At 34.8% G+C, this 27568-nt stretch overlaps 1 protein-coding gene across 4 annotated transcripts in view; it reads left to right on the forward strand.

The window, feature by feature from the left end:
* The window catches only part of Syt1 (Synaptotagmin 1), a 531278-nt gene that overhangs the window by 169846 nt on the left and 333864 nt on the right, over positions 1-27568 (forward strand). For all 4 annotated transcript variants that reach the window (XM_069830674.1, XM_069830670.1, XM_069830673.1 and 1 more), the window contains exon 3: positions 19644-19699. The gene's annotated coding sequence lies outside the window, so the exon portion shown is untranslated. The remainder of the gene's footprint in view (positions 1-19643; positions 19700-27568) is intronic.

The raw sequence follows: 27568 nt of genomic DNA on the forward strand, positions 1-27568 counted from the left end.
AGCAAAATCTGTATACTCCTGCTATCTGTTGAGATGTTGGAAAAGTAACTACTTCATTAGACGCAGAATGTAGGATACCATATTATAGGTAAGCTACATATCTCATTTTTGACCAAAATGTCAGTTACCATGTTTTACACTCGAGCCTCTCAAATAATATTTGTATTAGTGTCTGAATATTCTATTACATTAGAATTTTTATAACTTTGCACCCACGTTCACAATGAGTTGTTCGATGTATTGTTCCTTTTAGTACTCTAAAATCACTATCCGACTGTTGTTAAAATGTATTCGCTAATACGTCCATCATGTTATATAAAATTACATCATAAAACTTGCACAACACAAATGGTTTTATTGTCGTATATAAAAATGTGTAATTTCTGAAGCAAAGTGGACACTCGACGCTGCGGGTTGCATTTCTACCCACGCCTTGTTTTATAATATCAACCTTCTTGTTTACTGGCATAGCCGAGAATTCTTCCCGGCCTTCTCGGAAAAGCCAGCGACACGAAGAGGAGCGCCTGACCTGCATGCGTCTTCAAAATAGGATTACTTACAGAATGCAATAAAGCGTAAGCAAAGAGAATAGACAGATATTACGTGTTTTGACGGCAGTTGGAAATGGAGGGAAAGGAAACGGAATAAATAGTTGGGAGGGGGAATTTGTTGGAAAGTGCCTAACAACGAACGAAAAAGAAAGTTGAAGCGTGTAAAGGGTAAACTACGTTTAGGATAAAGTAACTACATCTGAAACGAATGAAGGAACGTGTCGTATATTCGACTTATAAAATAGTGTTTCGTTCCTAAAGAAGATGGCGTCGACCATTCGGAGATTTCTCCAGTTTATGAGCGTTTCCTTCTTCCAATCTGGGCTATATATCAATGAAGTACAAGCAGATTTCTCTCTAACTTTTCAGTAAAGATCAGTTCACCAAATCATCTGGAAATAAACTTATCCTTAATAAAACTTGTATTGCCTTTGAGAGTAATGTATTATCTCTGGCGTTGTTGACGATTTCCAAACAAAAACAAGATAGCGATCCCCAACCTACTCCTTGTGATATATTTATATATTTTCTATCTCTATATCTATGCTAATAATAAATCTGTAGCCGAAATTTTTCTGGTAATTTTCGATTTTCCAAAAATAATTGGTCCTAACATATATAATTAACCACCCTGAAATCGAAAATCACATTTTTTAAATTTTTGTTTGTATGTCTGTCTGTATGTTTGTTACCTTTTCACGCGATAATGGCTGAACCGATGTATATGAAAATTGGAATATAAATTAAGTTCGTTGTAACTTAGATTTCAGGCTATATGGCATTCAAAATACTTTATTTAAAAGGGGGGTTATAAGGGGGCCTGAATTAAATAAATCGAAATATCTCGCTTATTATTGATTTTTGTGAAAAATGTTACATAACAAAAGTTTCTTTAAAAATGATTTTCGATAAGTTTTATTCTTTACAAAATTTTGATAGGACAGATATTTAATGAGATAAATGAGTTTTAAAATTAAAATAACGCCATCTAAGACGGTGCAATGAATTAAGAACAAATGACTTCGTCTATAAGGGGCCTTGGGCATAACAATCGAAAGGTATTAAACAGAGCCTACAGAGAATGTTTCTGTGTTTGTATGAAGTAATATCAGAAGCTAAATTAACCGATTTGTATAATTAATTATTATTTCACCATTGGAAAGTGTAGTTTCTCTAGATGGACATAATGCTATAATGTTATTACAGTAACGTCTGAGTAAATCGAGCACAGAAAATGTGATAGGCTATTTTGTACATTCATTTTCTGTATTTCTTAAAATAATATTTATGTACACTCATTTTAATCTCAGAGAATTAACGAACAACGAGAGTGTATTGATTTAGTATGCAGTAATAGTACGTTAGCTTAGCAATCCATTATTTTATAATTCAAATTTTAACTATGCTCAATTGAATCGTGTTAAAATACATAAAATATATATGCAATAAATGCAATGCAAAAAAAATTGGGTAATGAGCGAAGCAGATTATCTTGCGCTGTTGTAAAAGTTGTTCCCTGGATCAAACGCCCTATTTTAATTATGTAATTACTTTATATTTATTTCTAACAGGTGTAGCGGAGCGCACGGGTACGGCTAGTATGTAATAAGTATCAATTCTTTAACACCCGTGCACATTCAATGGACCTTCCTGCCCTTATTACACTAATATTCACTGGCAACTTCACTTTAAAGCAACTATACAACTACTATTAACCGACACACTTTTCATACACGTGCACATCCTTGTCATTTAGAGATATTTCTACTTGTAAAGATTGCTGACCACTGGGCTAGCGACGCACGGATATCATCACAGTGTGTGTGCAACCAAGAGATGCTACTCCGCAAGCGAAATGTGTATCCGTGAACTGTGCGGGGTCCAATGCGGGAGATATCACATTCTCGAGTGTAGAAAGCGTGTGAAATCTATCAGGGAAACAATACAGGAGATAGTACAGGGACATCATTTTATTTTTACTAACATTTTTAATATTAACCGGGCTCTACTTTTAGAGAACCGGAAAAACCGTTCGCTACCCCCTTCCACAACTGGAGTTCGATGATACTGGCGTAAAACACAAACAAATCGCTTTACTAGGTATAGAAGGGGAGAAAAGTAGTTCATCAATTTACGTAAACTAGGAAATATCGCGATTTTGAATTCGATAATTTTCATTAGGTTTTTATTTAATCAAAATGCAGTACTGTATTAAGAATAAGTGTTTTTACTCACGAACTGAGCTATCCATGCAAACGTATTCATTATGCACTGTATATTATACTGTCTACATCACATTAGCGTACAATATAGAGAATGAAGTTCAATTGAAAAATAATCATAATATGGATATTTAAACACATTTTTGAAAATGGTAGCCGTTCATTTCGATAGCCTACAGGCTTCAGTTCTTTTGTGCATATCATCGCATATAGACTATTGCATCTAATTCCAATTACCAGTTTCGTCTTTCGTACTAGTAACTCATGTTGAAATAATTCTGTACGTACTCTATAAAAGAGTACCTTATGTACTGTAAATTCAATCTTCACTTCTGCCCGACCCGCACAGATAAAATTACTCAGACATGTTATCTACTGCCCGTCCAAGTGTTTATGCCGCAGGATCGTAGAAAGGAGGGAAATCACGTGACAGTTAATTACTTAACGAGACCCTTTTATTTAAGTTATTTTAAACAGTTGTATAATATTACGTAAACGTCCAATTCCTAATAGAAATTAATGTTTTCAGAAAAGAGCTAAGACAGGCCTGGTTTTACAGAGGGCCGTGCAGAAGCAGGTGGGGGAAATCGGGATGCAACGTAGGCAAACGGACAGTACCTTTGCGAAAATATGATTCAATATTAAAAATTCTTTCGTCACTGGAAAACGCGAACATATTTCTGGAACGTACTATACTCAGTAACTCAGTGCTCTTTACTATAAGCGGCCTTGATTCTGTCTAGAGAATAGTTGAAACTCCATTAGTAGAAGGGGTGGGAGTGAAGTACATTCAAAAACTCAGGTACAATAAAAATTGAAGTAAAAATAAAATGATGTCCCTGTATAACCGTATCTATGCACAGTGTGCGCAATCCCAAACTATTATAATGAAACTTGTAGGGATTCTGCAGCTGAAATATACTTTAAGGCTGCTGGTGAACAAATTAGTGATGACAAAGACAAATACTACGTCATTTCCCTTATCTTTTCACTCATGTTATACCTGGTAAGGTTTATCTTGTTCAATAGCAATAAAAACAAGTCCCTTTAAATGAGGGTGGAGATTATGGGAGGGTTGTAAATTTTCAGGATTCCTTTCAAAATCTTGTTATTGTACAGGCTGCCGGAACTCAGTTTCTTGAAAGACAAGCTCGGTGACGGAACTACTCAGTACGAAGAGAGATATTTTGTTATTTTATTTTGTGCTACAGAATGTATCAACTAGTCCCTTCCGCCACTGGATAGATGGAAGGCACCGCTCCACTCACCCATCGCCATAACAAATACGAAGTAAGACATATCTCCTTTCTCACTCCTTTCACAGTGAGGCAAGCTACATCACACAGACTTTACACAGTGTTGTTCCAAGACAGGAGCGACAGAGTCCGGACAGAAAGTTATTAAGTTAAATATACAAAAAGAAAGATAATGACGAAATAATGAGTAAGCATATGTATGTAATGTACGTAATAGTTATTTATGCAACAAGTGGATAATTTTGATTATTATGGCATGAGTGAATGTCGCACGAACGATAGTCGAGCGTTATATGCGTGCAGTTCACCTCAGTGTATTGTGAGACATTGAAGGAATTAATCATTTTTACGTAGTGTAGTGCAAGCAAATACCTCACTATAATAATACCGGACAGTTGTATACTAGCAGCATTGACGTGAGTGCGAAATATCGCGGACCTGATATCTAGCGGAGCGGCGTGGAATTACGTCTACAAATACAAATATTAACATAGCGGGATTTGGACTATTGTTTGAAACGTGAGTTACTAATGTGGAATTATATATATGAAACATTTAAGAATTGTGAATAGTATTTAATGCAAAATTATTATATATATGAAACACTTAAGAATTGTGAATAGTATTTAATGCAAAATTATTATCTTATGGCAAAGTTGCATATTATGCGAAATATTACATACTTCATATTACATTCCGTAATTAATTGTTACTTATTTTTTCTTTGGTTTAGTGAGACAAGATAAATTCTGACATTAAGAATGAATTTACAATAATGTTTTATATAACCATTGCTGACAACTGCAAAGATAAAATTGATAGAAATCTGATGCTTGTAATAATTAGTAAAGGCATGTGGACAACAATAAAACTTAATTTGATAAAACCATTAAAATTGCCAATACATTTTAACTTCTATTCATTTATTAAGTCTAATTAAATAAAACTAATTTGTATTTTTCTATCAACACAAAGACGAAGGAATTAGGCCTACTAAAGAATGTTGTTGACTCACGTTTTATGATCTCTCGGATATCAAAAGTACGATTTGGAGCAATTTGTAATGCTGTAATTTTGTAGCAATTATAAACACCACATATACACGCTGACATTTTCACACAGCACCAATTAATAAAACTATTAGCTAGCCCAGCAACAATATACAGTACATTGCAGTTGATTACAGCTTGTTTCGTATCGACACACCAGCCGCCTAGGTAGCAGCACCAGCATCGTTCGCGCGGAGAATTGCTAGCTGTCCGGTATTATTATAGTAAGGAATTTGGTGCAAGCTATTGTGTTCTTTAATTGTTTGAAAATTGTGTATAGCATATTGTAATTTAAGTTATGCAAGGAAGTGAGGAAAATATCCGACAAATAATTTTAAACATTTCGCAATAAGATATTAATCGAGTATTTCAGAACTGTCTTCGTAGTTAAAAATGTAGCGAAAAGACACTTTGAACCGTTGCTTACGAGATTACACAAGCTGGCGCATAGCGCTTGAAAAACGAGTCTGAAGTGGTTCCCTCGTAATGCCAATTCCGCCGCTCGGAGCGCTGTTCTGCCCTAAATATTCATAGCAGAACACTTAAAAGACATTGACATTTGGGACATTTAAAGGACTCACCAGTGCTTATTAAATGCTTCTTACAATATTTTATGGAAAATAGACGTAATTTCCAAACTTCTACTCCTCAATTATATTACAATAAAAGGCTGTCATTCTTGATATTAAAACATATTACATATAAACTGAGGGACTGTCTGCTCTGTACTTGAATTCATACACCAAACATTTCCGGAAATAAATTAACTTGACATCTTACATATACGCACTATAGCCTACCCTTTTCACCTAATATTATTAATATTGTTATTAAATAAGATATTGCAACTAATTAAGGTACTGCATTATCTTTAATTTAATTGAATTCATAATTAAGTATTTGCAAGAAGGCCTAACTTTTCCCTTTCTTTAAAAAAAAAAATGAACGTCACAATAATTGAGAAGTATAATTATTGCGCGATTTTTTCTTGCAGTGGTGAAAACATTTCTATAGGCCTACTGATTAATCTATTGAGCATAGTAATAGTAAACGCTGTAGTATTTTAGTGCGTGTAAATATACTGTATTTTGAATTAGCATTTATTAAATTAGGAAGTTAGCCTGTAATTTGTGTGATTGAAATGGTTTAATGCTGTGTGCCATTGTGCAAATCGAACCAGAATAAAGAATGTGATTTTTCGCTTCATTGTTTTCCACAAGATGGATTAAGAAAGAAGTGGTGTGTAGCCATTTCTCGCGAAGGGGACAAACCAAGGACTCTTTGGACGCCAAACAAGAAATCGCGTGTCTGCAGCAGACACTTCAAAGAAGCTGATTTTAGCATTAGCACAACATTAAAACGTTTGCTTCCTAATGTGGTACCATCCGTCTTTGATGATTTTCCAAAACATAAACAAAATGTTTCAAACATAAGTAGACGCAACAAAAGAAGGATAACAGAAGTGGTGAATAACATCCATCCTGCTAAGAAAAATAAACCCAATGTTGAACATAGTTCATCAGCTTTCAATGAAGCAAATGTTTCAATTGAAGAAATCTATGAAGCACATAATAAAAACTATAGCCACACAGTGCTCAATTGAAAGTAAAAAAATTCCCAAAGCCAGTACATTACAACGTAAAAAAATTACTAGGACAATTCGGAAACAAAATCAGCTTATTGGAAAACTAAGACAGACAATATGTAATTTAAAAAGCAAGCTCTGGAGTTTACAGAAACAAAACGAGAAGGAAGAACAAGGAATTGAAAAGCAACTTACCAAAATAAAAGAAGCTGCTAAAGAAGGTAGTTTGAAAGCAAGCTTTTTGACTGAACAAATTCAGGTGTAAATCTCATGAAAACACACTGAAAATCTGCATATTGCTATCTAACAGGTCATCTACCGGCTATAGATTACTAAGAAACTTGGGTATTTTACACGTACCCCATCAAAAGACATTAAAAACTTATATTGGTCACTCAAAAGGAGAAACAGGTGTCACCTCTTTGATAAAGGCTCGGATAATTGCAGAGGAAAAGTCCTTGGAGCATGAAAATGAAAACGTTGGATCTCTCATTATTGACAAAATGAGTATTAAACTGAAATTGATGTATGACAGAAATTTGGCTATGTTGATAGGAATGACAGACACTGAGAAAAATGCTGTTGGGATTGAAAATAAGCTGGCCAATAAATTGCTGTGTATTCTGTTCAAGGGTCTGTCTACAAAGTACAGAATACCAGTGTCATTTTATTTTACACACAATTTAACCGGAGATGAGTTAGCAAAATTGACTATGGCAGCCCTAAATGTAGTGGAAGATATTGGATTTAAAGTAATTAGAATTGTGACGGATAACTGCCAATTTTCGAATATAACTTAGCTGAACAAACTTCAAATAACACTGTAATATGCTTGGCATATTTATAATACTCGTACTCAATCAGTAATGCACAATTAATCGAATTATTTTCACGATACACAATGCTTTGTAATGGTACTATTCATCAGTTCTTAGGGCAGAGAGGCGAACCTAGCGGCAGAAATTGTCATGACTCACAGAGACCTACTCTCGATCCTGCTATGCGCCAGCTTGTGTAATCTCGTAAGCAACGCTTTGAACACAGACATGGACATACTACTGAATGTTTGGAATACTGTAGTTTTAAGATACAAATTAGGTTTATTTTAAATGTTACTTTAAGTGATCGTGCTTCATTTAATTTAGGATATTTCCTGTTATTATTATTATTATTATTATTATTATTATTATTATTATTATTATTATTAATTATTGTTAGTATTAATTATTATTGTACCAGAACAATGGAAGGAGTCCATAATTGTACCTATTTTTAAGAAGGGGGACAAAACCAACTGTAGTAACTTTCGAGGAATATCACTTTTGTTGACGTCGTACAAAATTTTGTCCAATATTCTTTTGAGAAGATTAGCTCCGTACATAGATGAAATTATTGGGGGTCATCAGTGCGGTTTTAGGCGTAATAGATCGACTATTGATCAGATTTTTTGTATTCGACAGATAATGGAGAAAAAAATGGGAGTATATGGGTACAGTACATCAGTTATTCATAGATTTCAAAAAGGCATATGTTTCGGTTAAGAGGGAAGTATTATATGATATTCTTATTGAATTTGGTATTCCCAAGAAACTAGTTCGATTAATTAAAATGTGTCTCAATGAAACATACAGCAGAGTCCGTATAGGTCAGTTTCTATCTGATGCTTTTCCAATTCACTGCGGGCTAAAGCAGGGAGATGCACTATCACCTTTACTTTTTAACTTCGCTTTAGAATATGCCATTAGGAAAGTTCAGAATAACAGGCAGGGTTTGGAATTGAACGGATTACATCAGCTTCTTGTCTGTGCGGATGACGTGAATATGTTAGGAGAAAATCCACAAACGATTAGGGAAAACACGGAAATTTTACTTGCAGCAAGTAAAGCGATCGGTTTGGAAGTAAATCCCGAAAAGACAAAGTATATGATTATGTCTCGTGATCAGAATATTGTACGAAATGGAAATATAAAAATTGGAGATTTATCCTTCGAAGGGGTGGAAAAATTCAAATATCTTGGAGCAACAGTAACAAATATAAATGATACTCGGGAGGAAATTAAACGCAGAATAAATATGGGAAATGCGTGTTATTATTCAGTTGAGAAGCTTTTATCATCTAGTCTGCTGTCAAAAAATCTGAAAGTTAGAATTTATAAAACAGTTATATTACCGGTTGTTCTGTATGGTTGTGAAACTTGGACTCTCACTCTGAGAGAGGAACATAGGTTAAGGGTGTTTGAGAATAAGGTGCTTAGGAAAATATTTGGGGCTAAGCGGGATGAAGTTACAGGAGAATGGAGAAAGTTACACAACGCAGAACTGCACGCATTGTATTCTTCACCTGACATAATTAGGAACATTAAATCCAGACGTTTGAGATGGGCAGAGCATGTAGCACGTATGGGCGAATCAAGAAATGCATATAGAGTGTTAGTTGGGAGACCAGAGGGAAAAAGACTTTTACGGGAGGCCGAGACGTAGATGGGAGGATAATATTAAAATGGATTTGAGGGAGGTGGGATATGATGATAGAGACTGGATTAATCTTGCACAGGATAGGGACCGATGGCGGGCTAATGTGAGGGCGGCAATGAACCTTCGGGTTCCTTAAAAGCCATTTGTAAGTAAGTATTAATTATTAGTTTTATTATTAATTTTATTTTAATTACCAAGTTTATTATTGTCATTATTGAGTGTAATTAGTTACCACCGCCACCGGTTATGTACCCATTGCAGTGTGAATAAATACACATGCACATATTATATAACACGGAGCACTGCAATAAACAAAATATACATACTCCAGGCGGGATACAACTCCAGACCGCGATTACTACATAACATTGAAGCTCCAGGCAGGTTTGAAGAAGAAAGAAAGACACATTAGTGCGAAGAAAGTTCAAAAGAAAAGGTGGATTAGAAAGCAAGGATAAAAAAAAAGAATTGCCATGAAGCTCAGAGGAAAGGAAGAAGATGGAGTAAGATTACTTGAAGCAGAAATAGCCATCCCTATCGATTTTTAGACCGCCCCAGTCGTCCTATGTTTCTTTAAAGTCATTATTTAGTGACGTGTGTGAGGTCTAACACACGCAGTTCAACTGACCTGCCCGAAGTGTGAATGTGACGCAGGGAACGAGCTGCGCACTTGCCAGAGGATTAAGTCCCTGCTTTTAAATCTAGGGCATCTTGCTAATCCCTTAAAGGGGTATGCCTCTCACACGTAACATTGTCCGCACAGGAGGTGGGAGTCTTATATAAGCTCTGCCAGTGAGATGGGGATTTTACGTGTGTTGTGTAAGATACTGAAGCACTGAGCTTTTCTTAGCATGTAAATGTATTCTTATATCTACCCATGTGCTGCTTCCATATCAATAAGAAATTACGTTATATTAAATTAAAACTTCGAACTATAAATATCGTACAGCAATGGTCTCATTAATAAACCGAATACAGTTTCTATACGAGATTTATGCAGAGATGGGACAGAAACCGTTACTAATAAACACTTTAAAGTTATAATGTTCATAACAAAATGTCCACAAGTACAAAAGGTCCACAAGAAAATGTCCATAAACTAAATAGTCCAACATTTAAAGTCCTACATAGAATTTGTCCATGGAGTAAAAAAGCCCAACATCTATATGTGGTTCACCACATTATAAAGCTCATCATACGAAAAGGTCCATCATACGAAATCAATTAAAGCTTTTGACAGTGTATGGGATCATTTGAGGTTTTGTATTTCCTTTAGTATATTGCCTAACTGCAAATAAGACTGAAAATAATTACCGCACTGTATGTAATCAGATAATTGTACATTATGCAACGAGCCTATAATGATAGTAATTAAGACGCAAGTATGTTCGTTTATGAAACGAGCGCAAGCGAGTTTCATAATTTTCATACGAGCGTCTTAATTACCATTATAGGCAAGTTTCATACGACTTTTTATGCTCGACCATATTTCCAACTTTAAATTATTCAGAAGTATACATTTTATTTGTATCTGACAGAAGATCGGAAGTGACCTTGTTCATAGCTCTTGAATTGTGAGATGTGCGCAGACGCGAATGTATTGATTTTTTCCGTGGAACAATAATGTCATTGACCTTGATGTAATGCAGAGAATGTATAACCTGGAAATTGATTTAGAATTGAAAAACGAGATGACAAATTGAATTTATTTGAATATTATTTACAATTAACGCTAATTATTATAGTAACAGAACATAACCTTCTGCAACAGTATTGGATTTCCAGCCTCCGTGACGTTTCCCTCGTCTTTCGATTGCATATCCGAGAATAATCGAAAACCTGAACTTTAATGAATAGGTGTACTTTAATGACATGCATTAAAGGACTGCTACCAGGTATATAATTACTACATTTCGGCATGGTCGAGCATAAAAAATTATTCAGCACAATTTTAAATCTCACTTGCAATCCTACGTATGGAATGTCTGATTTTGAAATCGCCAATATGAATGCTTGTCGACTGGCATTCCATTAGGCAGTAGTGAGTGGGTGTCTTTTCCACTTCAGTCAAGCAGTATGGAGAAATGTAGTCAACAGGGGTCTGAGGGCACAATATTTGGGTATTGAGAATCCTGAAGTAAGAAAAGAAATACAGGAAATTATGGCATTGCCATTTATTCCGCTAAATGTCTTGCAATTTGTTTGGGATTTATTAAATGAAAGATTTGTGGACGATATCTTGGACTTAGCATATTACATTGAAATTACATATATTACTGGTCGTCCGGCAAGAGGCGAAGGCGAGCAGTTCCCCATAGATTTTCCCTTGGGACATGGAACGTCTATGAATGAGTAATTAATGGCGGACAGCACACGAATAATGTCGTTGGAGGATTCCACTCTCAATTCCAACGACTTGTGGTGGCACATCACGTGAACATTTCGCGATTCGTTAGCCATTTGCAACAACAGAATCGGAAACAGAACATTTAGTAAGTCAGGTCCTTGGTGGGCATACAAATATTAAGCGGCCAGTAAATAAACGGTAGCCTATATAAAAAAACAAACGAGAATTTTCAACATTGTCGGTAATTACCAAGATTACAAAGATAGGAATGAAATTTTTCGATAGCTTAGAGCGACATCATACCATTTGAAATTTATAGTGACCCTCAAGATGAACAATAGATGTATATTTTGTATTACGTAACATAATTGAAATGACAATAAATTTTTCGACACATTCCTTGCAGTTTTCCTTGTCTGACATTTTGGCGAAATGGACGAATTTGTTTGTGGACATTTTAAAACGTAGGACATTTTTAAGAACAGGACTTGCTGACAGTGGACCTTTTCAGATAAGGACATTTTTATGACATGGACGAATTTTCTATATGGACAAATCTAAACGATGGACATTTTCGTAGAGAGGACCTATTGCAAAGTGGACCATATCTCACTTAACCTAATAAACCATGCATAAGCGATGGATGTATAGGGTGACCAGATCAAAATGTTCAAAAGCGGGACATTTGAAGGAAAAAAGCAGGATACTTTGAAAAATGCAGGAAAACACATTGAATTCATTTTCATTCACTGAGAACAATAAAAACAATAGGCAAACACAGTACGAAAGCTATCCATTGTTATTAATTTTACAGTTTCATTGTTCATACTTCTGTGAAGAGGAAATGTCCATCAGTAGCTTTGGGGATTTCAATGAATAGGGTGAAATTCTTTACCTGTAAAATGCTTCAAATTATATTGTACTGTTACAATACCCTTTACTCCTTCTACCGATAGTCTGTTTGGAAACACTTAATATTCACAACCTGTTCAAAAAATATACTCCACTGAAATTCTATTGTTCCCAAGAAAAATGCTTCATCTTGCTTCAAAACAAATTCTTTTAAGCACGAAATTCATAAAATGCATATTTTTCATATAATGACAGAAACACATACTTTTGACCTCATTTTATCTTGTATAGGGGAGAGTCGGGTAGTATCGGACATCGGGTAGTATCTGACAGTGCGTTTCTTTCATCTACCACCAGATGGTAGTACCAGAATGACATGGTTCCGTTTCTCTATGCGACATCACAGAAACGTAACCATGTCAATCAGGTACTATCATCGTGTGGTAGATGAAAGAAACGCACTGTCCGATATTACCCGATGTCCGATACTGCGCGACTCTCCCCTACTGTATTCCAATATTTGGTACATTATGTTGTTGAAAGACAGAAAGCCGGACATTTTGGCTTTATCTTAAAAAGCCGGCTGGACGACCACAAAATACTAAAACAGCAGACATATCTGGCGAAATCCGCACGTCTGGTCACCCTATGGATGTAGGCCTATAAACAACCTGTAAATATACAAGGGAATTGCTTTGCAGTAGTTACATACACGAAACCAATTACTTAAGCGTTGTATTTAGAGAAAAAATGGCCGCCTTCCTAACAGCTTTTCGTATCGATTGTCATTTTATGATGATGGTTGCCTTGTAACCACAGAAGAACAAATCAAACAGCACAGAATAATCGGCATAATATTGCTGCTATAGCAACTCTTTGACCAAAATAGGCCTATAGCTTAGTAATCGATGTGTTGTACTATCGATACTTAGTGCAGCACACTAGCGAGCACTATCGGATGCAATAGAGAACCTCAGGTATTCTATTATCTTCTGTAATGAAGTAATGGCGAAATTATGACGTAGCTGTGTAATAGTTGTACCGTTATACAGACATATGTAGTGATTATTAGCAAGTAATTTTCACACGTCTTATAAACGAGCTATTCGTTGTGTAAATATAAGACATTTAAACATTTGTATAAGACGCAAATCAAGATTTCAGGTATAACTCCCTGTAAAGTTGATTTGAATAATTTCGAGGGAAAAATTGTTCCGGAGCCGGGTATCGAACCCGGGACCTTTGGTTTAACGTACCAACGCTCTACCACTGAGCTACCCGGGAACTCTAACCGACACCGATCCAATTTTTCCCTCTATATCCACAGACCTCAAAGTGGGCTGACAACCGTCAAGCAACCAACTTCGAGTGCACACTAACTCCGTGTGACTTAAATTGTGGTTTTCTGTTAACGAACAGTGACGTGTATTATGCAAATCAAGATTTCAGGTATAACTCCCTGTATAAGAGTTTTTATTAGTAAGACCCTAAGTTTTCTGGCTCAGTTAATGGAAAAAAAGTTTTACAATGTATTAGCAACATCTTTCTATGCTCAAAATTTAAAATTATGTTCTTCCTCCAATTTGCTGTATCTTCCCATTCCCTTTCTTGTAACCCTTCTCACACATTGTTTGCTTGACCTCCTTTTCCACCATTTCGAGGTCCGCCTCTTCATCTTCTTCCTTACAGAATCCACATTATTCGCTTTGGCAACCCATCTCTCATTCATTTTACGTGACCATACTTGTGTCGAACATCAGAGGAGATATCAAGATATTACAAATTTCGCCCTACTCTATATGCATCCAGCAATACGTAGAAGTGAAGCATGTAGAGTAAAATAACTGAGTTCGTTGAAAACCGCTAAGAGGCATTATGTTCGGTTCATGTTCGCCGAATCTCTGTACAACCGAAGCTCGCTTTGCGTTTGTTCAATCCTTGCCTTTCCTTTTGTTCGATGTCTTCCTCCTTAGTTCTTACTCTCCTGTGCCTGTAAGATTCAGCTGCATAAAAATGTCACGCACATATTTTAAGAAGTTACGTATAGTAATGATTACACATAATTCTTTTATTAATATGACTGTACATTCACAATCATATACGTAAAGTAAATAAAACAAAATATATTTTTAAAACTCATATACTCATAATACCGACTACTAAAGTGTAATGTTCAAACATGAGAGAGAAAAAACTAAAACATTACAAACTTCTTTTTTCATATGAAACATGTATAGCAAGATACATACTCACATCCTTAAACGGTTTAAAACATGAAGGTAGGGGAGAGGAGGACAGCAAATATTTTCATAACATGGTTGCACAAACATGACAGGTCTTCTCCTGTAGAGTGAACATTGACAAATATCGAACTTCGCCATACTCGACAAAATGAACCGAATATATTGTCATACACGACGATAATGTATCGTATGAAAATGAAATAATTTATTTTATTTATTAACATGTTGGATATTATAAGCTAAAATAATGTGTAGTATGAAAATTAATATTTTCTTTATAAACAGGTTGGATATTTTAAGTTACAACGATGTTTAATTTTCATACTGCACGATTAATTTTATGGAATATTGTAATTTATTTTATATTGTGTTGTTCATGTTATTTTACTTTCATCAACCATATTTCACACATCTACTGCTGCTGAGAAACTGTGTTTTATTTGAATATTATATGAAGAATGTAATTAATATTACTTTCTGTCCGTAGTTCGTGTAGTAAACACTGCCATGTATTTAACAAAAATATTGTGATTTATAATAAAAATGTACCTGTTCTTACGTGTATGTAAAACTTTATAATATTTGTTCTAAAATCCTTACGGAGCTGAAGGCATTAAGGGATGGGGAAGGTAGGGCAGGAGAGACCAGCGAACTTGAAGGGGCAAGTTCGAGCGAGCTGGACAGATCAGCTTTTTCAAAGCAAATTTATGTTTTTGTCAGACTCGACAAACTTGAATCGAACATATTGCCTGAAATTCACGATGCAAGTCCGCACTACTTCAATTGTCGGTTCATTACATAATCCAAAATTCAATTAACCATAATTATTTATTTTTGTCTCATCGCCTCATTTTTACTCTTACACGCCTATAATATTTGGATGAAACAAACCTATACTACCCCCAAGACTTCACCCCAGCCTAAATTTAATTGAAGATAAATCAAAAGAGGGGAAGGTGGAGGGTTGTAATGGAATAATAGAGGGACACGGAAGTACCACACTACGTCTTGTTCACCACAAATTTCATCCTAGCCGGGGATCGAATTTATGAGCTCGTAATTTTGTTGATATAATGAGAACTTCAAGTCTGGTCGGGCTATTTACATGAGATGTAGTTCCGGTTGCAATAACATTCGCTTACAAATTCAATAGTCTCTCCATCGTATGCTTTGAATTGGAGGTCTTCTAAAGTATTTTTTATGGTTAAAATACAATCAATATTACCCGCTATGGTTTGGAAACTGAGTTGAACAGAAATCATGACTGCAATAATTATTATGGTAATATTCATAACATACTACTTTAGAATTGAACTCATTTAACTTTAATAGAAATTTAAAGACTTGCCCAAATGTAATGTAAATATTTGTAATGTACCAGTTCATTCTCAAGATCAGATAGACAAATATTTTACGACTTACGTAAAATCGGACTCATCCTGCATAAATACTTTTCTGAGAAACTTTCAGTAACATACATGTACCAGCTTTATTATTACGTAATGTATTACACAGCTTCACAAAACAAATTAAACAGGTCTTCTTCTGTAGTTGGCAGTTCCCAAGAGAGAGTTAAAAACAATAATTATTAGCCTACATTGAGAGACGGCGAAGTGTTCATTCATAATTTTGAATTCTCTTCTTCACTCTGTCAAATACAGAACCTTCTATCTACATTTTAATGCTAATGTTATTAGCATGAAATTAGTTTCCCATCTTCTCAGAAAGTCCACTGGGATGGCGTAGCTTGTAGAAAGAAAAAAAAAGGTATTATATTTCGACATTGAATTACATGTTTCGAAGAGAGATACGTTTTACAATAGCGAAAAACATTTTCTTAGTCCTGTTTATATTCTTATATTAATCACTAATTTAATATTACACCCTAGCTACACTAACACTATGAACACTGCTTTAACTGACTATGTCGAAGGAGAACATTATGACTTTAACTATGATTGTGACGAAGGCGAACATTGTGGCTTTAACTATGACTGTGACGAAGGCGAACATTGTGGCTTTAACTATGACTTTGACGAAGGCGAACATTGTGGCTTTAACTATGACTTTGACGAAGGCGAACATTATGGCTTTAACTATGACTTTGACGAAGGCGAACATTGTGGCTTTAACTATGACTTTGACGAAGGCGAACATTGTGGCTTTAACTATGACTGTGACGAAAGCGAACATTGTGGCTTTAACTATGACTGTGATGAAGGCGAACATTATGGCTTTAACTATGACTATGACGAAGGCGAACTTATTGCTTTAACTATGACTGTGACGAAGGCGAACATTATGGCTTTAGCTATGACTGTGATGAAGGTGAGAATTATGCTTTATCTATGACTATGACGAAGATGAACATATTGCTTTAACTATGACAGTGACGAAGGCGAACATTATGGCTTTAACTATGACTGTGACGAAGGCGAACATTATGACTTTATCTACGACTGTGACGAAGGCGAACATTGTGGCTTTAACTATGATTGTGACGAAGGCGAACATTGTGGCTTTAACTATGACTGTGATGAAGGCGAACATTAGGGCTTTATCTATGACTGTGACGAAGGCGAACATTGTGGCTTTATCTATGACTATGACGAAGGCGAACTTATTGCTTTAACCATGACTATGACGAAGGTGAATATTATAACTTTAACTATGACTATGATGAAGGCGAACATAATTTTAATGTCTTCTATTTAGGAGCTGTTGTGTGGTGTTTATGAAATATCATCAAAAATTTTCAAAGGTAATACTTTATGTATTTGTCATTGAAGATTGTCTTCTATCTATTCTAGAAGAAGAGATGTAGTATTATTAATACGTCGCCAATAGTTTTCAACGAGCTTATCTATCAATGTGTATGTGTGCTTACTGTATGAGAGCTGGGAAGCAACACCGTTGAAAACTTCTGGTTACGCATTATTACACTGCACCTCTTCTTCTATCTTCTAGATTTGTAATTCTAGACAAAGTCCATTTATACGTTCAACTTAATAAATCCTTGTTTACTCAATTTAATATACATGTAGTAATGTCTACTAAATGAACATATTAACATTGGTTCATAATATTAATGAAAATGGCACAAAAATATTTACACCTTTTTCATTTTTACCTTTGAAAACTTTGATATCTTATAAACACCACACTACTGCTACTAAATGAAGACAACATCAAAACTACATAAATAATACAAAATATATTTAATATACAACAGAGTCTATATCATATAAAACAAGCCGTATCATGTTCATGATTTGTAAGTAAGTCTTCATGTACATTAACATTGCATATTATTTTGCATTTTAATCACAAAATATTTCAAAAGATTGCAAATAAGTAGATGAAGACTTGTAATAATATATTTTAAATATTTGTACTTTTGTCTTTTAACTCTTAATTTTTAAGTTTTATTTTCAACTTTATTGACATCGATATTTGATTGTTACGCAAGAATGAAAATGAGGTTAACATATTGAAAATGTAAGATAGTAGATATATCTGATATTGTTATAGTTAATTATGCAATATAAAGGAATTATACCTTGTATATGGCAAGTTAAGTCACAGACTGAAAAATAATAAAACTATTTAATTAAGTAACATGCTTTGAAGCGTGAGTGGCAACTTGACAATACGACAACCATCTTGATATTAACCACACATCCCCATTCTGCCCCAGAAACTAGGATCGTCTCTAAGGAAGACGAAAATGGGTTTCCTGAGTGGATGACAACGTTTCAGATTTTGATTATACTCCGTTTGCATCGAAATAATTTATTTAATCTCTGTAATTTGCTATTATTCTTATGACAGTATCACCATAATACGAGACCCATGTATGGTACAGTAATTTCTACGGCGATCGTCGTACTTGGTAAATTATTACAGAAGCAACGCATAGATTATACATTCGGCGTTAATTGCTGCCTAATGCTATGTTAACTTGATAGTGATAATTAGGGTTCAATTAAGACTCAGTCTCCATCACTGGCTTGGCGCTAAGATAGCAAGCAGGATTTGTGATTCCAAGATTGTGCTTGGTCATGGGTTCCAATCTCCATTACGCTGAGATTTCTTTTTCGGGTAATTTTCCAAAGTTTTATCAGACTCTGAATTGAGTGCCAAGTAGTTCCATAACGATTATTGAACTAGTCTAATGAAACAAGGTCCATATCCTGAGTTTTATCAACGCAGTTCAGCTGATACAGCGTCGTTAAATGACCGATTTAAATACATTTCAGAAAAATTGTATTTTTCTTACTAATGCCTTCCTGTTACGAATTTTATAAATTAAAATTTGGTTCAGATTTTTAAGTGTGTTCAAACTTCAGTCTTTTCAGTACAAATAAATGTGATACATTTTAGGAATAAAACATATGCTGATTGGTTTCGTATGTTAATATTGAACTAAGTTCATGAATATCTTGTTGACTATCCAACCGAAAAATCAGAAACTAAACTCACTAGAACAATACAAAATATACAGGTTCACAAAAAACACACCCACAACAAATCCTCAACATACAACTGAATTTCAGAACACACACACTATTTGACTCCACATTACACAATACAAACGCACCATCACCAGGGGTGAAGACACCGGAAGACGCAAGGATCTCACCAGTTCCCAAGCTGAAACTTGTCAACTAGATATTTATAAACTTAGTTCAAATTATCACGGGAAAGTAATAAAAAAATTAAATAATAGTTTATTTAACGACGCTTGCAACTGCCGAGGTTATATCAGCGTCGCCGGTGTGCCGGAATTTTGTCCCGCAGGAGTTCTTTTACATGCCAGTAAATCTACTGACATGAGCCTGTCGCATTTAAGCACACTTGGATACCGTCGACCTGGGCCGGGATCGAATCCGCAACCCTCGAGCATAGAAGGCCAGTGCACTGCACTACCGAGGCCAATAAAGTAATCAACATATATTATATTATAACTGATAATATATAGTGTTGAAATTTGTGTAAATAAGATATATGCATAAACTTTAATGTACGAGTACACTAACTTATACATAATTTTGTTTTTACAGGTAAACGCCCCATATCAGTGTCGTCGCTACAATCAGACTTCTATTTGTGCTGACTGGTACGTAAGTAAAGTTCATACAGGTATATTTTAAATACATCTTAAGCAAACTGCATAGTGTAGATGACCAACGTACAAATTTTTAGATTTAAATACTCCTTACTTTTTTAAGAATAAAGTGTGTATGAATGTATATTATTACCAGTACTTTCATGCCCAAAAATTGTATTTTGAATACATCGCTCTTTCATTTCAGATGCCAGATAAATTTCTAATTACATCTTTCTTTACTCGACATTTCTAGATATGCTAAAACTACAGATCTCAAATTTTGCATATGCGGTATACTCCTGATTATAATTATCAATGCGTGGATACTAGAGTTGAACAACGATCGAGAAAACGAGACTAACAGCTCCCGCAAAGCCGAAAACTCGCACGACAATGTTGTATTACGTCGCGTCCTTGACGTAAAGACTCGTTGTGAGTCTTCCGAGACTCGATATTGTGATCAAATCCCGAAGTCCCGAAGTCAGCAGTTGTTTATACCTGACTGAACTTTTATCTACTTTGGCAACTGTTATATATGTATAAACAATCAAGTAGCCTATTTGAAACATCATCTCTACCTTTCAGTGTGTAATAATCCATTCTCCAATCTTTATTTAATTACTAGGCCCTTACTAAAAGACTAGGAATTTTCTTTTCATATGTTTAAGATCAAGTGTGCAATCTCAAGTAAAAAGATTTTAATGTCATGTTTATGTTTCTTAGAAATGCAAATTTATTGAGAATTTTTTTTTATTTATATAACCATAGATCATATCATATAATAGAACCAGAACATTTCGATAACCAAGATACTGTCCTGTTTTGTCTTTTTGTCTCATTTAAATATTAATGTTATTTATTTCAATGATGTATGTTATTCAAAGTTACGAAACCTTTCCACGCCGACCAAATGCTATTTCGAGAATGACGAGCGGGACTCGAAGCGCAGCGGGAATGACGAGCCGAGACTCTAAAGACAAATGCAGCGAACACAGCGAGCGAGAGCGGCAGTTAGTTTTGTTCACCTCTAGTGGATACTTTGCGGATTAAACGTGCATGATTTTGGCTCATTTTCTAATATTAAAAAAAAAAATGTAATGGCATTTCTTGATCTGCTCTTGGACATACTAAAGGAAAGAATGACACTTTTGTGTTGTGGAAATGCTTCTAGAGGCCAAACACTGATCACAGAATCTTATGCACTTTCATTTAAACTGAAATGTCTTCTGGAAATGTTACTTCTTCATCGGCAAACAAATCGTAGTTAGCACCACATGTGAGCTGTATACTAGAGGATATAGTAATGACCCCAGTGAATTCACTCCTAAGTGAATTATAGAGCGAGTGGAGTACTAGAAATGTGCTTCAAAATAACGCCTCTTGTCGGATGTCTGTTTACATTATTGAAGCAGGCTTCATTCGTCCATTGATACAGAGTAACGTGCTGCATTAATAAGTTCATCAGGCAGTGAGATAGTAGGCACTACCCTGCCTTGTATATTGACCGGTGTCCATTCCACGAACTAGGAGAGTGCGCTATACCTCTCCACGACTGCTTTGATTCCCTCCTACGCTTTCCGTAAACGCCTACGGTGTCTTGTATACGACAGTGGCGACATCGGCGCTCAGCGGTCATGTAAAATGGAACGTGTAGTAGTAGGTGTTGATACGATGATCAATAATGACAAGTGACTGTAGTAGTAGTAGATATTGATACGATGATCAATAATGACAAGTGAGTCAATACATTTGGAGCAATAGTCCATTTACTCTTCTTCTATAGCACTCTGTGTCCCGCTTAGAGAGATTGAAAAATAAGTGATAATTTTAAGTGTAAATAATGGTTTATTAACATACCTTTTTACATGACTTGATGTAAAAACTCTCCGAGTTTCGGAGAATGCTCAATGCAACTCGATGTATGAGCCTTGAGTTGCTCTGCAGACATCTAAACGGTATTCAACATCCCGCCAAATGTTCTATAGCATTTGTATAGTCACTAGCGTAGCTGCATTTGTGATGCGTTGTCTCAATTCCTCCTAAGTGTTAGCTCTGCCTCTTTCGTGCACAGCATCCTCAACAAAGCCCCAGAAAACAAAAAGTCCAAGGGGGTCAAACGGGTGACCTGAGTGGCCAGGCAATGGGTCCTCGTTTTCCGATCCATCTATCAGGGAATCTTTCATCCAAGAACTCACGTACCCGTTGATGATCAAGAAGTGGGACCCCATCCTGCTGAAAAACCGATCCTGGAGGAAGTTGGTCAACAACAAAGTTCTGCAACATATCCAGATACGGTACACATTTCCTGTGACTGTAGCCTCTACGAAGAAGAAGAATGGTCAAATGACGAATTCTTATGCTAGTCATATCACGCACTGAACGTTCTGTTGTGGTATCCATATGTTTATCATAGCGTGTTCTCCTACAAAATGGCGCCAGGCTCGTTTTGGTGCTCTAGCAAATATAAACGAAAGTCACGCATGCAGCTGTTTTCAAACTTGGACAGTTTCTTTATGTTGTCAGATGTAAATCACGACGATATCTTCATCTGATTTTAAATGGTTAGCATATATTTCTCGATCCCTCTAAGCGGGATACGGTGTAGGCCTATACGTATAATTATGAACTTTGTAATTGTACTGTTTATAGAAGAAAAAAAAAGAGTTACGTTACGTTACTTTTCTAAAAAAATATCGTGTTTATACAGCTACTAACAACGTAATGTATGTATGTACTTATTCACACTGCAATGGGTATATACCCGGTGGCAGTGGTAACTAATTACACTCAATAAAGACAATAATAAACACAATTAATAAAAAATACAATTAATAATAATACTAATAATTAATGTTAACAATAATTAATAATAATAATAACAATAACAACAACAGGGAACATCCTAAATTAAATGAAGCACGATCGGTTAAAATAACATTTAAAGTAAATCTAATTTGTACCTTAAACCTATGTTCGAACTAAAAGCCTCGAGTATGATATGTTCATATCTGCACAAGTACCTTTCAACACTACACTCATTTCGCTGTCAACTCACTCACTGCACTGGAACTACGACACATTTCACTGATTCTGTCCTGATTTCACTAACACTTCAAAAACATTTCACTGTTCAAATACTTTGTACTGCCACTATAAGCTATAAAGCTTCACTGACAGGAACACTTTTCACTTACTCAACACACTTCACTGACACAACACACTTCACTGACACAAAATAATTCTTCACTGATACAACACTTCAATAACAAAATATCAATTACACTCTTTAAATACTGTGTATAATTATCGTCTATTAGTAAAGTCCTTAAGCCTATTTTTAAATACATTTTTGGTTGTTGGTAAAGCCTTTAGTAAGTCTGCAGGTAAAGCATTCCAGTCCCTGATAGTACGATTGAGAAAAGAAACCTTTCCAGTGTCCGTCCTCTGCCTTCTTTCCCTCAATTTATAAGAGTGGTCGTTCCTTGAAAGTAATTTGGCGGCTGCAACCTATTTTTTATTTCTCTCCAGGCAGGCTCACCTCTGTATGTTTTGAACAGTGCGCATAATCGAATTCGCGTTCTCCTGTCCGTGAGTGTGTCCCATTTTAATGGTGAATTTTTCCGACAATACCTATTCCAGTGTCTTAATATTTTCTAGTCTGTAAGGATCCCATAATCTGTGTTATTTCAATGGATGTACTAGATATCACGATAAAAGGTGTCCAAGATAAAAAAAAAAAGGTTACGTCTCGGAAAGCTGGCTGTTTTATTATATTCACTTCCAGTTTGCGCCATCGTAAAGATAATCTCATAAGCTTAGACCTTTTTCCCTTTTAAGTGCATGCTGATCTCAGTAAACAATTTCGTCATTTCGACACCAAAAAAAAGATGATTGCTTACGTGTTGTTGCCAGCTGAAGTTAAAGTCTGTTCAGCAATGATAAAGCAATTTACATTATATGATTCAGGTTTTGAAAAGTGTCTCCACGCAACAGAAATATATGGTATGGTTCATTAAATGTTATACCTAATAGAGCCTTGTATTTATTAATTTCGTTCGAGCGTGAGAAAGAAATCAATGTATTAAGCCGCTACGTTCTGCGAGTGTACTAGACTTTATTGCTCGCCACTAAACTTAGAGCAAGTGATACTCGGACGAGCGAAACACACTCATGACAATTTTCCCCAGTAAATATGGATGGGAAAACTAGACAGGATGTGGAGGCTAAATATTTAAGCCACGAATAAGCTTGCAAACCAAGTAAGCCATTAAACCTCAAAAGTGATGTGTGGGAGAAGTTTGTTACAGAACGAACATAAATAATTGTTATTAAATTTTGTTGCTCTGAATTATTATTCTTGTATTACTTTTATTTTGGAACCAAAAACGAAATTTAATATGCTATTTATTCTAGTGTTTTTCCATTATTTTTTTTATCCAAAGACAAAATTTAATACAGAAATTATTTATGTTCGTGTAATGGTGTTGTTTAGTCAACTGTCCGAAGACAGGTCTGAACCTGATAAATGATATCTACAAGTCATCATTTATGAAGCAATTAAACCAGTAGGAAATGGGGTAGGGTGGCCAATTCTTTTCCCCGTTCGTGTAGTGCACAACTTGAAAAATGTAATAGTAATATGACAAGAGCGGTATGTTGAAGTTTTCATGTTCGAGGAAAAGTTTGAAAAAGCGAAACGTAGTTGAGCTTTTTTAATTTTCGAGAATTGAAAGAAAACATACCGCTCGTGTATCGTACATTATTTTGTGCGAAGATCGTTTATTACATACCTGAAAGAGGAATTTCTAATTAATTGCAATGAAATCTCCATCTTGGTTTCTGTTCAATGACGGCAAATTTGCAAAACAAAAATATCTATCTTCAACATTGTTGCTTTAAAATGTTTTCTGTGTTTACTATACTCCAGCAGGCCATGATATACGTCTGTTTTTTTTTTCCCAGTCTATGATGAGTCTGGAATCTTGTTGATTTTTTCACGGCTTCCTTAATGTTACTTGCATCACAAATGCAGTAACTTTAGTGGAGTTATAGAGTTTACTTAATGTTTGCAAATATTTAAAAACAATAATTAACAGTGCAATTTAGGTGAAATTGCAGGGGTAAGTTTCCAATTTATAATTATTACTATATTGAACGTCTCTAAAAATAATATGTTAAAAGCCTAAAGCAGTAAAATCAGTATGTCACTTAAGCGGTAAGAAGAGGGAAATTGTTATGTGTGTTAGGTTGGGAATACTGAATGTGGAATTTTAGACTTTCCGCGGATTGGTTTTGTGCGGAAACCAAGCAAATACGCACGATCTCGCACAAAATTAATTTTCAGTAACATAACAATTGAAATAAAAGAAGAATCACTCAGTCCAAGCCACTGAACGATGCGAACAGATTGCAACGTTATAGTTAGAGAGAGAGAGAGAGAGAGAGAGAGAGAGAGGTTCAAACCTGACAGACCTGAGTTCGTTGACCTCTTACATCTATATTACGCGAAGAAAGAGGGGTGTATTAGCGGCGATGTTGCCGGACTGCTGAAACTTTCAACTTAATTTTCTGAAGATACTGCAAATCTTGAATATGTCACAAGGTTTTTAACTTGTTAGTTAATAGTAAACAGTCTCATTTATTCTCTTTCAATTGCCGTCAATGACGACTAATAATAATAATAATAATAATAATAATAATAATAATAATAATAATAATAATAATAATGAAAAGCAGACTATAAGAAACTTCAACAACAGTGATACGAGAGTTGGGCAATGTTGGTACCTGAGTCCTACTACAAAAACGAAACAACTGACGAGAATAAACAATAAAGATAAGCAACACGTGAGACAGATAGAAGAAGATACTGCTGACGAAGGATTAGGGAAACGGCCAGGAGCATAGACAAGACTAACGGAAGAAATTAAAGAAAAGACATGGTAAGAACGAGCAAAGAAAAGAAGCGACTACCAGATATTAGTGATTGTGAGGACAGAATAGACAGGGGTTTTTGAGAGGTTATTAAATGACTAAATGGAGGACAGAATAGTGAGGAGGATGGAATTAGCGAGGAAGAAGAGTGTTAAAAAGTGTGTGCAAGAAAGTTAGGGGTGACAAAAGTGTTAAGTGTAAGAAGATAGTGTGAGATAATAGTAAGAAAGACATACAATTATTAAAAGATAATTAAAGCGAAAGACCATCTGAACAAATGAGAAGTGGAAGAGAGAGAAATTTGAAGTGTAATTAAGTTAATTAGATATTTCGTGTGATTCAATGTTATGGGTTGGGAGTAGCATTAAGGATACTATAACTGTAGGAGTTTTATAGAAATAAATTTACGGAAAGCGGTAATAAGGGAGGAAATTTAAGAGTGAAGCGAAGAGAGAGATAAGCACGTAAATAAGTAGAGGATATAATAATATGGAAATAATAAGCGATGAAGTTTTGTAAAGTAGAGAAAATGGAAATGTAGACAAATAATTAAGGATAAAATAGCTGGAAAATAATGATTAAGAACAGGTAGAGTTGAGAATAGAGGATAAAAATAAATAAATAACGTAAATTATTAAGAAAAATAATATGCAATATTTAATAGGAAAGCGAGAAATGGAAGGGATACAGTCTAGGTATGAGAAAGAACAGAAGACGATAGATGCAGGAGGATAGATAATAATTCAGTTAAAACAGAAGAATATCAAGTAATCAGGAAATACTAGGCAAATGAAGATAAGGGAATTCTTACAAAAGAGCTATATTTTCCAACGGTCTATGATCGGAATAAATGTAAAGTAATTACGCCAAATTTCGTGCTGACACAGTTTTTGACTGGGCATGGGAAATTCGGGGAATACTTAAATAGATTCCATATTAAAGACGATGCAACTTGCATTTGTGGAGAGGAATCTCAAGATGTCAAGCATGTATTATATGATTGTCCAGTCTCTTGCCGTGAACGATACGAGTTTGAGTTGTTACTAAACACTTTAAATTATACATTTACCAAACCGTTAACCAATATACTTACCAACTCTAAATCATATAATCATTTCATGTCTTTGTTGAATAGAATATTCGTGAAACTCTAAAATGTTAAATTATTCTGGGGGAAAAATCGTATTAGTTCTAATCAACTATTATGAAACTGTAAGTCTTCAATTTCGCATACTATTGTATTATTGGTTTTTATTTATTTATTTATTTATTTATTTATTTATTTATTTATTTATTTATTTATTTATTTATTTATTTATTTATTTATTTATTTATTTATTTATTTTTTAATTATGTACTTAATTTCCAATGTTGAGCCATTTCTTGTAATACCTCCTTATTGCCAATTGTTGTTAGTAAATAAAGCATTTAATTCGTAAATTTGAAGTCATCTCTTAATATAGCTATTTATTGCTTTTAAAATAATGTGTTTAATAACTATTATATATATATATATATATATATATATATATATTTCTTCCTATAACCATTACAGGTTGCCATTGACAAAGATACCGTGATACAATAAGTATAGAGAAAAGTCTTGAGGCTTTATGAAACATATTCTGTTGTTACAGTGAAAAATAACAAATTGAAATAGATTGAAACACAAAATAATATACGAAATAACGTCAAGAAGATGTGAATTACAGTCATGTTCCCTTTGAATGATTCCTGAAAATAGCTATTAATCCTTTGCGTGTTTGTTTTTTAATAATGTGTTTAATCTGTAACTGCAGTCAGTGTATCGTTATTAGTATCTCTCTGTTCTTACCTATTGCTTTAAAAAGAATGTGTTTAATTTGTAATCTTAAGTCATTTTTTCCACTATTCTTTTACTGTACTATTTACATTTATTTTTAAATCTTTTGCATTGCCCCTGCC

The sequence above is a fragment of the Periplaneta americana genome, chromosome 7, assembly GCF_040183065.1.
Source record: "Periplaneta americana isolate PAMFEO1 chromosome 7, P.americana_PAMFEO1_priV1, whole genome shotgun sequence".
Classification (NCBI taxonomy): Eukaryota; Metazoa; Arthropoda; class Insecta; order Blattodea; family Blattidae; genus Periplaneta; species Periplaneta americana.